The sequence below is a fragment of the Hemitrygon akajei genome, chromosome 19, assembly GCF_048418815.1.
Source record: "Hemitrygon akajei chromosome 19, sHemAka1.3, whole genome shotgun sequence".
NCBI lineage: Eukaryota > Metazoa > Chordata > Chondrichthyes > Myliobatiformes > Dasyatidae > Hemitrygon > Hemitrygon akajei.
In genome coordinates this window covers 30,318,125-30,332,496 of record NC_133142.1, presented here as the reverse complement: position 1 = coordinate 30,332,496, position 14,372 = coordinate 30,318,125, and positions in this window count along the sequence as shown.

The following is a 14,372-nucleotide window of genomic DNA, read 5'->3' as shown; positions in this document are numbered from 1 at the left end:
AGAATACGTACAGGGCGTCAAATCTGTGGTTGGAGTCCGAAGAGAGAGACTCTTCCCCCCCCCCCATTCCCGATGAAGGGTCTCGGCCCGAAACGTTGGCTACTCTTTTCTCACAGATGCTGCCTGACCTGCTGAGTTCTTCCAACATCGTGTACGTATACTGTAAAGCGATCACCCAATGAGTGTTTCAATTCTCCAGAAAAAGGAGGAGGCACTCAAAAAAGCAATCATGGTTGATCTCTGACCTCAATTACATTTTCCTGCTCCTTCTCCATATCAGCTGAATCTTACATAGAATCGTGGAAAAACTACAGCACAATACAGGCCTTTGGCCCACAATGCTGTGCCAAATATGTATTACTTTAGAAATTACCTAGGGTGACCCATAGACCTCTATTTTTCTAAGCTCTATGTACCTTATGTACCTATCCAGGAGTCTCTTAAAAGACCCTATCGTATCCGCCTCCACCACCATTGCTGGCAGCCCATTCCACACACTCATCACTCTCTATGTAAAAAACTTACCCCTGACATCTCCTCTGTACCTACTTCAAAGCACCTTAAAACTGTGCCCTTTTCTGATAGCCATTTCAGCCCTGGGATAAAGCCTCTGACTATCCACATGATCAATGCCTCTCATTATCGTGTACACCTCTATCAGGTCACCTCTCATTCTCTGTCGCTCCAAGGAGAAAAGGCCAAGTTCACTAAACCTATTCTCTTAAGGCATGCTCGCCAATCCAGGCAACATCCTCTTAAATCTCCTCTGCACCCTTTCTATAGTTCCCACATCCTTCCTGTAGTGGGGTGACCAGAACTGAGCACAGTACTTCAAGTGGGGTCTGACCAGGGTCCTAAATAGCTGCAACATTACCTCTTGGCTCTTCAACTTTATCCCGTGTTTTATGAATGCCAATGCATCGTATGCCTTCTTAACCACAGAGTCAATCTGTGCAGCAGCTTTAAATGTCCTATGGACTTGGTCCCTAAAATCCCTCTGATCCTCCACACTGCCAAGAGTCTTACCATTAATACTATATTCTGCCAACATATTTGACCTACCAAAATGAACCACCTCACACTTATCTGGGTTGAACTCCATCTGCCACTTCTCAGTCCAGTTTTGCATCCTATCAATGTTCTGCTGTAACCTCTGACAGCCCTCCACACTATCCACAACACCTCCAACCTTCGTGTCATCAGCAAATTTACTAACCCATCCCTCCACTTCCTCATCCAGGTCATTTATAAAAATCATGAAGAGAAGGGGTCCCAGAACAGATCCCTGAGGCACTCCATTGGTGACCGACTTCCATGCAGACTATGACCCATCTACAACCAATCTTTGCCTTCTGTGGGCAAGCCAGTTCTGGATCCACAAAGTAAGGTTCCTTTGGATCTCATGCCTCCTTACTTTCTCAATAAACCTTGGATGGAGTACCTTATCAAATGCCTTGCCAAAATCCAACTAACTACATCTACTGCTCTACCTTCATCAACGTGTTTAGTCACATCCTCAAAAAATTCAATCAGGCTCGTAAGGCATGACCTGACTTTGATAAAGCCATGCTGACTATCCCTAATCATATTGTGCCTCTCCAAATGTTCATAAATTCTGCTTCTCAGGAATTTTTCCATCAACTTACCAACCACTGAAGTAAGATTCACTGGTCTATAATTTCCTGGGCTATCTCTATTCCCTTTCTTGAATAAGGGAACAACATCCGCAACCCTCCAATCCTCCGGAACCTCTCCCGTCCCCAATGATGATGCAAAGATCATTGCCAGAGGCTTAGCAATCTAGTCTCTCACCTCCCACAGTAGCCTGGGGTTCATCTCGTTCGGTCCCGGAGACTTATCCAACTTGATGCTTTCCAAAACCTCCAGCACATCTTCTTTCTTAATGTCTATATGTTCAAGCTTTTCAATCCGCTGTAAGTGATCCCTGAAAATGCCAAGACCCTTTTCTGTAGTGAATTCTGAAGCATAGTATTCATTAAGTACCTCAGCTATCACCTCCAGTTCCATACACACTTTTGCACTGTCACACTTAATAGGTCCAATTCTCTCACGTCTTACCTTTTGCTCTTCACATACCTGTAGAATGCCTTGGGGTTTTCTTTAATCCTGCTCGCCAAGGTCTTCTCATTGCCCCTTCTGGCTCTAAGCTCCTTCCTGCTAGCCTTATAATCTTCTAGATCTCTATCATTACCTAGTTTTTTGAACCTTTCGTAAGCTTTTCTTTTCTTCTTGACTAGATTTTCAACCGCCTTTGTACACCATGGTTCCTGTACCCTACCATCCTTTCCCTGTCTCATTGGAACGTACCTATGCAGAGCACCACACAAATATCCCCTGAACATTTGCCACATTTCTGCCGTACATTTCCCTGAGAACATCTGCTCCCAATTTATGTTTCTAAGTTCCTGCCTGATAGTTTCATATTTCCCCTTACTCCAGTTAAACACTTTCTTAACCTGCCTGTTCCTGTCCCTCTCCTATGCTATGGTAAAGGAGGTAGAATTGTGATCACCATCTCCAAAATGCTCTCCCACTGAGAGACCTGACACCTGACCAGGTTCATTTCCCAATACCAGATCAAGAGCAGCCTCTCCTCTTGCAGGCTTATCTACATATTATGTCACGGAACCTTCCTGAACACACCTAACAAACTCCACCCCATCTAAACCTCTTGCTCTAGGGAGATGCCAATCAATATTTGGGAAAATAAAATTTCCCACCATGACAACCCTGTTACTATTACACCTTTTCAGAATCTGTCTCCCTATCTGCTCCTTGATGCCCGTTACTATTGGGTAGTCTATAAAAAACACCCAGTAGAGCTATTGACCCCTTCCTGTTTCTAACTTCCACCCACAGAGACTCCGTAGACAATCCCTCCATGACTTCTACAGCTGTGACACTGTCTCTTATCAACAGTGCCATGCCCCCACCTCTTTTGCCTCCTTCTATGTCCTTTCTGAAACATCTAAAGCCTGGCACTCAAAGTAATTATTCCTTCCCCTGAGCCAACCAAGTGTCTGCAATGGCCACAACATCATAGCTCCAAGTACTGATGCACGCTCTAAGCTCATCCACTTTGTTCACGATGCTTCTTGCATTAAAATGGACACATCTCAAACTATCAGTCTGAACATATCCCTTCTTTATCACCTGCCTATTCTCCCTCTCACACTGTGACCAAGCTTTCTCTATATGTGAGTCAACTGCCTCTTCCTCTGTCTCTTCAGTTTGGTTCTCACCTCCCAGCCAATCTAGTCTAAATTCTCCCCAATAGCCTTAGCAAACCTCCCTGCCAGGATATTGTTCTCCCTTGGATTCAAGTGCAACCCGTCCTTTTTGAACAGGTCACGCCTGCCCAAAAGAAGTCCCAATGATCCAGACATATGAATCCCTGCCCCCTGCTCCAATCCATTAGCCACGCATTTATCCTCCATCTCATTCTACTCCTATGCTCACTGTCATGTGGCACAGGCAGTAATCCCGAGATTACTACCTTTGAGGTCCTGCTTCTCAACCTCCTTCCTAATTCTGTTTTCCGGATCTCCTCCCTTTTCCTACCTATGTCAGTGGTACCAATATGTACCACGACTTCTGGCTGTTCACCTTCCCACTTCAGGATATTGTGGACGCGATCAGAAACATCCCGGACCCTGGCAATCTTCTAATACCCTAAAATGTATTCATCTCCATTTTGAATGTAATTAATGACTGAAGATCCTCTTGGGTAGAGAATTGCAAAGATTACCCAACCTCATTACCTCCTCATTTCAGTCCTAAATGGCCTACTCCCAATTTTGAAAATGTGATCCCCTAATTCAGAACTCCTTAGCTCAGAGAAAGTTTCATCCCTGTGTTTATTTTGTCAAGCCCTCCATGCATTTCAATATCCTTATTCTTCCAAACTTTAAAGAAATGAGTTTCAGACAACTCAGTTTCTCCTCACGTGGCAGGAACCAATTTGGTGAATCTTTGTTGCACCAGCTCCTTGGCAAGCATATCTCTCTTTTTTTGCACAAAAAGACTACATTGTCACAGCAGTTGTCTCAGTTAAGTCAGATGATACAGTATGTAGTAGGACACATCTATACTTGTAGTCAAATATTGCAATAAAGGTCAAGCTAAAAAAATAAACTGCTGGAAGAACTCACCGGCCATGTAGCATCTGTGGAGGTAAACAGATGGCTGAAATTTAAGGTTGAGACCCTGCATCAGGACGGAGAGTTCAGAGGGAAATTAGTCTGTAAGTATAAGGGGTGAGACAGATGTTGATATAACAAACTCAGATAAAGGAGGAATGATGGGCAGATGGAATCTGGTCGGGGAGGGGGCGGAGAAGGTGAATCAAAGGAAAAGAAACCCAGGTGGACAGGTATGTGGGTGACAGGCGGATGGAACCAGTTGGTAATGAGTGTGGGTAATGGCGGAGGGGACAATGGGAACAAAGGGAGCAAAGTGAACAAAGAGAGAGAAACCCTTAGAGGACTGGTGGGAGTGGAAAAGAAATACAAGGGATGTGGGTTACCAGGAATTATAATGTTCATTGTTCATACCATTGTGCTATGGGCTACCCAGGCCGAACATAAGGTGCTGTTCTTCTAGTTTGGATTTAACCTCACCCTAGAGCGGAGAAGGGTTGGGACAGACAAATTACTATGGGAACAAGAAAAGGAATTGAAAAGACATGCTGACTCAAAATGTTGACCATCCTTTGACCTTGACAGAGACTACATGACCCACTAAGCCCCTCAAGCAGTTTAATGTTTGCTCCAGCTTGCAGCATCTCCATTTATTTGTGTTTCCAATGGCCAAGATAACTTGAATATTAATTTTTAATTTGCCTTAGAACTGAATATAGTGTCATAGAATCACAGAGCCCTGAAACAGAACATCTGGCTCACTTGTCAATAGCTGCTACTGATCTTCTCCCTCTACCACTCCATTTGGCCCATGATGTTTTCAGAATTAGAATCAGGCTTAATATCACCGGCATATGTCGTGACATTTGTTTTTCGTTTTAAGCCTTATATTTCGAGCGCTCATCTAAATACTTCATAAATGTTGTGGAAGTACCTATTTCTAACTCACCCTCAAGGAGTGCATACCAGGTTTCTCAAGTCACTTGTAAATTTCCAATCCCTTTACTTTAAACCTATGCCCTCTAGTTATAGCAGCCTGGCAAGTGGAAAAGTTTTTCACTAACTACCCTGTCTATGCTCAGAACTTTGCATTCTTTAATCATGTTGTCTCTCAACATTCTCCACCCAAGGATAAAGAAACCAGACCTATCAAGTCTTTCTCCTGATATATGTCCTCCGCACCTTCTGGAGAGGAATTACGTCCATATGGAGTCAGCCCATTTACTCGTCATTGTGTCTGATTTTCTATTCATCTCCTTTTAGAACCATAGAACATTACAGAACAGTACAGGCCCTTCAGCCCACCATGTTATGCCGACCCATGTAATCCTTAAAAAAAAGTACTAAACCCACACTACCCCATAACCTTCTATTTTTCTTTCATCCATGTGCCTGTCCAAGAGGCTCTTAAATACCCCTAATGTTTTAGCCTCCATCACCATCCCTGGCAAGTCATTCCAGGCACTCACAACCCTCTGTGTAAAAAACTTACCCCTGATGTCTCCCCTAAATTTCCCTCCCTTAATTTTGTACATATGCCCTCTGGTGTTTACTATTGGTGCCCTGGGAAACAGGTACTGACTATCCATCCTATCTATGCCTCTCATAATCTTGTAGACCTCTATCAAGTCCCCTCTCATTCTTCTACGCTCCAAAGAGAAAAGTCCCAGCTCTGCTAACCTTGCTTCATATGACTTGTTCTCCAAACCAGGCAACATCCTGGTAAATCTCCTCTGCCCCTCTCCAATAGCTTCCACATCCTTCCTATAATGAGGTGACCAGAATTGAACACAATACTTAAATGCAGTCTCACCAGAGATTTGTAGAGTTGCAACATGACCTCTCTACTCTTGAACTCAATCCCCCGTTAATGAAGCCTAGCATCCCATAGGCCTTCTTAACTACCCTATCAACCTGCGCAGCAACCTTGAGGGATGTACGGATTTGAACCCCAAGGTCCCCTTGTTCATCCACACTCTTAAGTAACTGACCATTAATCCTGTACTCAGTCTTCTGGTTTGTCCTTCCAAAATACATCACCTCACACTTATCCGCATTGAACTCCATCTGCCATTTTTCTGCCCAACTCTGCAACCTGTCTATATCCTCTTGTAACCTTTGACAACCTGCAGCTCCATCCACAACTCCTCCAATCTCTGTGTCATCCGCAAACTTACTCATCCATCCTTCGGCCTCTACATGCAGGTCATTTATAAAATTCACAAATAGCAGGGGACCCAGGACAGATCCCTGTGGCACTCCACTAGTCACCGACCTCCAGGCAGAATACTTTCCTTCCAAAACTACCCTCTGCTTTCTTCCTTTATGCCAATTTTTTATCCAAACAGCCAAGGTTCTACTTATCCCATGCCTCATGACTTTCTGGATGAGTCTGTCGTGAGGGACCTTGTCAAATGCCTTGCTAAAGTCCATGTCCTTTTCTCCATATTCTCCAATGACGTCTTGATGACTAGACTTCCATAACCCCTTTAGTAGAGAATTCCAAAGATTCGCCATTCCCTGAGAGAAATAATTTCCTCACTTCTATCCTAAATGGCCTACGTAAGTGAAGCAGGGAAGATTAAGAAATATTTTTTAAAACATGGCCCGGAGATGGAAGATAAAATAGATTTAATCTGTGCTGCCTTCAACTCCATTACAGACAGTTTGTCATTCTCTACAATAACCCCTTATCTCCCTCAGTCTCACCACCACTAAAGTGCCTTTCTCTGCATGTTAAAAGCATTCCATCCATAACTTTTCTTAGATCTGATAAAAACTCATCATTCCAATTCATTAACTCTGCTTATCTCGTCATACTCTATATCAGCCTGATCTGCTTAATGCTTTTTCCGTTTCCATAGTATCAAATGCTAGTATATAGGTTGAACGTTGTGCCTACTTCTAAAAGTAGGTGCAGGGATTCATAGTTGCCATTAACTCATGACGTTAATTGTAATACAGGCTATGTTAGTTTCATGCTGCCTTGCTCACCTGAATATGCCTTGTCATTGCAAACCACATTTTCCACTCGGAAGATACATCAGTCATCATATATGAAGAACGACAAGCTCCAGTTAAAGCAGGCATGGAGAAACATTGGAGAAGTGAACTTGACCTGCGCAAGATTGGAGAGTAACCTGGAAGGTAGACAACCCTAAGGTTTTCAGACACTGGGGTTGATGTGCTGGTAGAGGAGGGAGAAGATGGATAGATATTCTATATCCACAGGAGCCTGGAAGCCCACTAGACACTTGTTAACAAGCCTATAGGAGCAGACAGGTGGAGATTTGTATTGGAATCCAAACCTGAGGAAGTGGATGGAATTCCAGTACAAACACCACATACCAAATGAGAAAGGTCAGTGAATGCATCTTCCATCATTTTCCTTCCATCTGTACTACCAGGTTTATTTGTTATTCAAGGCATTTACCCCATCACTTCTTTATTGGCAATCTATTAATCAATCAGTAATCACGTCAAACGTTCACATTCTCTACTCTATCCTCACACATTTAACATTGCTTCACACTCCTTAGCTTAAACACTTTCCCCGGTATTAAAGCATGATAGCCACATCATCCAAACAGGATGGTCAACTCTTACTGAGGCAATTCCTTTCCTCTTGCAAAATAAAGTAGCACACAATCAATGCAACAAGGTGGACAGATGCTCTAGGATGTCTGGCCCCCAAGGGAAAGGTATTGTTGGTTATAAATAGGGTTCACTATTCTCTGGAAAATATGTACTCATAATTCAGCCAAATCCTGATGCTAATGGACGACATGTGAATTGAAGAATTGCACATAATTTAATTGCATTTCTCAACTGGATTCAGATAAAAGAAAACCTATTTGAATTATTTACCCCTGCAGTAGATTTTTTAATTGAAGAGAAATCAGTCTTCCCAACATTAGGCTCTCTTTCCTGTGAGAAGCTTTTCCTTTCAACCTTTACTTTATTCATTTGCTGTCTGGTTGAGTGGCTTGTGAAACTTGAACCTGCTTCTGAGTATCTTTGACCTGCATAAATGTCAGCAATGAGCTGTGCTACAATATCCATTTCAGTTTTAGAATGTCATTTTTATATTGATTCTAAATGATTTTCTTTCATCTAATAAAGATAAAAAATTGTTTTACAGTTGACTAGAAATTTCATGTCCTCGTAATATTTCTTTCCTCTTTTGTAACTTGCTCAAATCAAACTTCTTGGTCTCCAAGGAAGTGTAATGTACCGAAGACCAACCACATTTCGTTCAGACTTGCTCATTTTTCTGAACCACTTAAGGGCATCAATATAAAAGGCTCACTTTAGATAAAGAGTGATTCGAACTGCTGGTGATGTGTATTGAATGGCTCTGGATTATTTATTTTCTCTCTTTAGAATCAACCTCTGTCAGTTTAATGTTTTAACACATAGCCACAAGACCAATTCTACAATGAGTTCAAAGATAGTACAATTCCAGAAAGTTCCACAGAATCAAATGGGATTGAGCAATTTTAAATCTGCCTGCAGTCTATCTTCTTTGGGTGTTACGTTATCCAAAGTTTTTTTTATAAACTATATCACTTTGACAAGGTGTTATGCACCATTAGGAGCTCTGTTGTAAAAAGGCATTTGATGGCATCTTAAAGTTTAAAAGCTCCACTCCAAAGAAGCAAAGTTATTTGCTCCAAATATTAGAAACTCACTAACTCAGGGCACAAGCTCTGAGATGCAGATGGTTGATGTCAACATTCACAACATTGTAATAATATACTCATGACTGTAAGACTAAGCACACCTCCAATGCCATATTTAAATATACTGATGACACCATTATGAGTGGCCAACTCAAAGGTTGTGACTAATCAGCATATAGGAGGGAGATTTTAAATCTGGCTGAGTGGTGCCGTAACAACCTATCACTTAATGTCATCAAGACCAAGGAGCTGATTACTGACTTCAGGAGGAGGAAATTGGAGGTTCATAAACCAGCTCTCATTGGAGATCAGAGATGGAGAGGGTCAGCAACTTTAAATTCCTCTGTGTTATCATTTCAGAGTATCTGTCCTGGGTCAGATCCTCTGAAACTTCGACAAACTTTTATAGATGTGTGGTGGAGAGTATATTGACTGGCTGCATCATGGCCTTTAATGAAAAAACCAATGCTCCTGAATGGAAATGCCTACAAAAAGTACTGGATACAGCCAAGTCCATCGTGGCTAAAAACTTCCCCAACATTGAGCTCATCCACACAGAGCACTGTAGTAAACAATCAGCATCCATCATCAAGGACCCACACCATCCAAGCCATGCTTTCTTCTCATTGTTTCCATCAGGAAGGAGGCACAGGAGCCTCAAGACCCACATCACCAGGTCCCGGAACAGTTATTACCCCTCAATCATCTAACTGTTGAACCAGAGAGAATAACTTCATTCAACTTCACTCAGTCTATCACTGAACTGTTCCCACAGCCTATAGACTCACTTTCAAGGAATCCATCTCATATTCTGAATATTTATTGATTATCTTTTTTATTATTATTATTATTATTATTTCCATTTTTCTTTTGAATTTGCACATTGTTGTCTTTTGCATATTAAATTGGCCATCCTGGTGGGGGCGATCCTTCAATTTATTGTGATTCTTATATTTACTGTGAATGTCTGTAAGAAAATGGTTTTCTGGGTTGTATATGGTGAGATCTATATACTTTGATAATAAATTTACTTTGAACTTTACACATTGGAAGTCCTTTAAAATTATTCTACAGAAAACATTAATGGAAACAATTTTATCTACAGTTCAGTAACAATGAACTTTCAAAGAAGGACTTCATAGCATCTTGATGCCACAATAATATCTTGAATATCATTGGCTCATTTTCTCAAAGAAGTTCTGCAGTAGTGAGATATCTGTTCTTTTGCTGATTTGGGTGGTAGACCTTGGGCTCTTTTACATCCTTTGTGCATGGTAACATAAGGAGGGCGGCATTGTAGCTTAGTGAGGGTGGCAGAGCAGCAGAACTGTTAGTGTAATGCTTTACAGTTCCAGTTGTAAGATCAGAGTTCAATTCCCGCTGCTGGCTGTAAGGTGTTCGTATGTTCTCACCATGACCAGGTGGGTATCCTCTGGATGCTCCTGTTTCTTCAACATATTCCAAAGACCTAGAGTTAGAATTAGTAAGCTGAGGGCATGCTATGTTGGTGTCAGAAGCATGGAGACACATGTGGGCTGCCCCTAGTACATCTTGGACTGTGCTGGTTGCTGACGTAGGTGATGCATTTCACTGTATATTTTGATGTACATATGACAAATAAAGCCGTGCTCCGTGCCCGCTAATATGACGAAATAATAAGTGAGAGTTTGGGCCTACTCCAGGCTGCTCTGGGGTTTGAATATGAGGGCTCAATCTTGGTTTGGAATGTTGTTATTCACTTCAATTGTTTGCATGATTTATGCTTTTTTCTCTTGCGCATCAGCTGTTGGTCTTATATTCTTTTTCCTTAATTGTGTTCTTCTTGGTTTCTTGCTTTGGGGCTATCTGTGAGCAAACAAATCTCAAAGTTGTATAATTTATCCATTATTTGATAATAAGTATACTTTGAATCTTTGAACCTTTGAATCTTTATTTTTTCTTTGCAGCCATATATATATGGGAACTGATATTAGATAAACACCAGTTTCATCTTGGCAGACATTGGGACAATCCATAAATAAAGGAATCCTGTCATTTTCAAGGGAATCTAAGTCTTTGTTCCAATCTATTAGTTTTGACTGGACCATCACAGTAAAATCACACAACAGTCAAATTGTTTTCATTTCTTTTATCCATGTGTACAGACTTCTGGAACAGGATCAGCAATCTATATACTCCCCATTTCAGATCGACAGTAGATTGTTGTATCTGAATCACAAATCAACTGGAGAGAGAGCACATCAAAATGAAGACCTGAGTCCTGATGAAGGATCTCAGCCTGGAACATTGACTGTTTATTCCTTTCCGTAGATGGTGCCTGACCTGCCGAGTTCCTCCAGCATTGTGTTGCTCAAGATCAAGACTATTTTAGATCTGCAGCTCAGCGTCCATATGTATGATGCATTCAACCATCTGAGTTACTCTATTGTTACGATGAAAGGAACATTCAGTAATAAAGTTCAGATTAAGAGATGGTTTTAGTGAGTGTGAAAGAGACATTACAAAATTTTAGATCAAATAATATCAGTAAAAGCTATCGCTAGTCTGCAGGACCTTTCATAAGCAGTTTGAAGAAATTGACTACAAATTGTAAAATCTGTACATGATCTCATATCAAACTTTTGGAAGCTGAAACATCCTGGTAGGTTTTAAAATATTGTTGATCATAATTTGCTTCAGAGCATGGTTATTGAAGTACTGTACAGCTGCAACTTTTGGTTTGCCTGTACTCTATAATTCACATATTGGTCCTTCAAATTATCTAAGGTTATTTAGTTATATGCATCAGTCAGAAGATAATACTTTTAAGTAAGAATATTATGAACTGGAAATTATAATGTCCCAAAGGCACTCTAGAGCTGTAAGACCAGTTTTGGCTATAATCTCAGAAAAGTGACATTCTTTCACACTTGAAGTGAAGACAGCATGTGTGACAAAATCAGGCTCTGACAAAGAAAATCATTCAACAGCCTTTTCTTCGCAACTTTCTGCAGTTGTAGGTGATGAAGTTGGATGAAAAGGTGAGTTTGTTTACATCTTTGAAGAGGGAATGGGAAGATCTGGGGAAGAGTCATGAGGGTAAATGGCACAAAAAAGGGAAAGGATTATAGTGGAAACACATGGGGAAGGGATCATAAAGAATGGCAGGAAGAAGATCCTGCAATCCAGATGAAAGTCTTTCCTGAAGGAAGGTGAATGCCTCAAACACCTCAGCTGTAGTCCGGATATGGATAGACCCTTGAAATTATGCTGGATGAAGCCTCAGTTCTCAGATCTGCTTCAATGTTCATGGCCAATGTTGCTCACAGAACATTCCCTCCCATTATTCTTACATGTCCTGAAAACTGTGCAGCACTTTAATGAAGCATTATATAAAAGAAAACTCCAGCTGCGCAGCAACGAAGGCTATGTGCGCAGGAGCATTTCAGTTACTGTGTGAACGTGCACCCATGCAGCTTATAGAGAACAATGCAAAGCCCTCATTTGCTCAGTACATTTTTATACAAGTGATGCCCAAGCAAAGCAAACCATTGAATGTCACTGTGAATGCCAGTGTAATGGGATGCCTCTTGTATTCAAATAGGCTTGGTAGACTTCTCCACTTGTTCATTCAACTATGTGTCAGAAATAGTACTGGCTGAGTAGCAGCAGTTCCATTTTGACAAATATTGGAGCCACCCTACCACAATCTCATCATTGCCAAGAGAATCTACAGTTCCATATCCATCCTATGTGTATAGATGGGGATCACGTTAAAATCTAGTTGTTGACACATCTGTTTTCCACATGCACACAATGTGTAGTGGGTATCAGGGGCAGGAATAAAAGTTCACATTTTATTTCTGCAGATTATTCATGGAATTCACATATCTAATTTACAGAACCTAGCTCGAAGCATACACAGAAGCCAATCACATTTAGTGATAGGGTTTTTAAACTAAAATTCATGATCAGCTGAAAGCCTTCTTAAATGACAAATAGGCATATTTGCAAGAGCCTATAAAACCAAAGGAAGGGTGGTGGAGAATGCATCTGAGGTTCTGTTGTAATATTAAATCAAATTTAATGTTCATTCTTTCTAATATGAATTTCAAAGACAGCCAGCAATGCAGTTCAAACTACAATCACCATTATATTTTCTCTCTGTAGCGGAAAAAAGCCAAAGGGTTCTGATGAAAGTTTAAGAGCCTCTCTCCATCTCTCCTGCTTACCCACCACCCACACAACACTCTCTGCCAAGACCAGCTTCCATGCAAATGTAGCTCACTTATTAAAATTGCCTTTTTCCATTGGACCAGCATTCCATCACTTATAGTTTCGATTTCACAAGTCTAGGTACAACAATTATGTACTCGAACTTCTAAATGATTCCATGCTTGTCACTACTGGTTTGTGATGTAGTTTTAAGTGGCACTTCAATTAAAAAAAGCTATTTTCATAATTACATTGATATCCTTTCAGAATTTCAAAATTTAAAGGGAAGTAATTCTTGATTCTTTTCTTTTTGTTAATCAGCCTGTACATTTACTTTTACTGAATCATATACTTGCCAAGAAAAAAATGGCAGAACTTTGACACTCCACACAATCCTATCTGGAATCCATGAAGCCCAAACAAAAAGTCATTAATAATTTGCCTAGGAAAGGAAAAGGTGAAGAAACAAATGAGCATTTTTAAAACTCAATTGCTTTTTTTTTCAAAATATAGCACTTATCTACATTATATCATATTAATATAGGGAAAAATAGGCAGATTCTTCAGTTTGATTCAACCATATTGCATTATTGCATTAAGAAGATGCATGCTTGCCCATGGTCAAATCTATCTATTAACAGCCTTCCAGGACAAACTGAGCAGGAGGTCTCATTTCCTGGGCTGCCCACAAAGCAGAACCATTATTTGGTCAGCACAAACAAGAGAAAGTCTGCAGATGCTGGAAATCTGAGCCACACACACAAAATGCTGGAGGAACTCAGCAGGCCAGGCAGCATCTATAGAAAAAAGTACAGGGTTTCGACCCAAAACACCAACTGTACTTTTCTCCGGAGATGTTGCCTGGCCTGTTGAGTTCTTCCAGCATTTTGTGTGTGTCATTTGTTCAGCACAGTAGGGTAGAGGTTATTGTAACGATATTACAGCGCCATCAGTTTGTGTTCAATTCCATCCCTGTCTGTGAGGAGTTTGTACATTCTCCCTGTGACAATGTGGGTTTCCTCTGGGTGCTCCAGTTACCTCCCACATTCCAAAGACATACTTTCCATTTTCCCTTGAGCTCTCAATATGGGTACTTAGAATATTTATTCTTAGTGAGGATAGTCAAAGAGTTTTATATTCTTGAAATACAAGGGCAAAGTGTTAATGGTTTCATTTGGCAGGTTGTTTCTAACTTCATAAACTCTCAAATTGGAAATGAATGTTGGACACATGGCTTATTAGAATAATTGGATATGAACAAGTGATTAGAGCAAATTAGTCCGTTCCAACTGTGATACAGCTGTCCACATTTGGCTTTATCCTTAACCTATACATG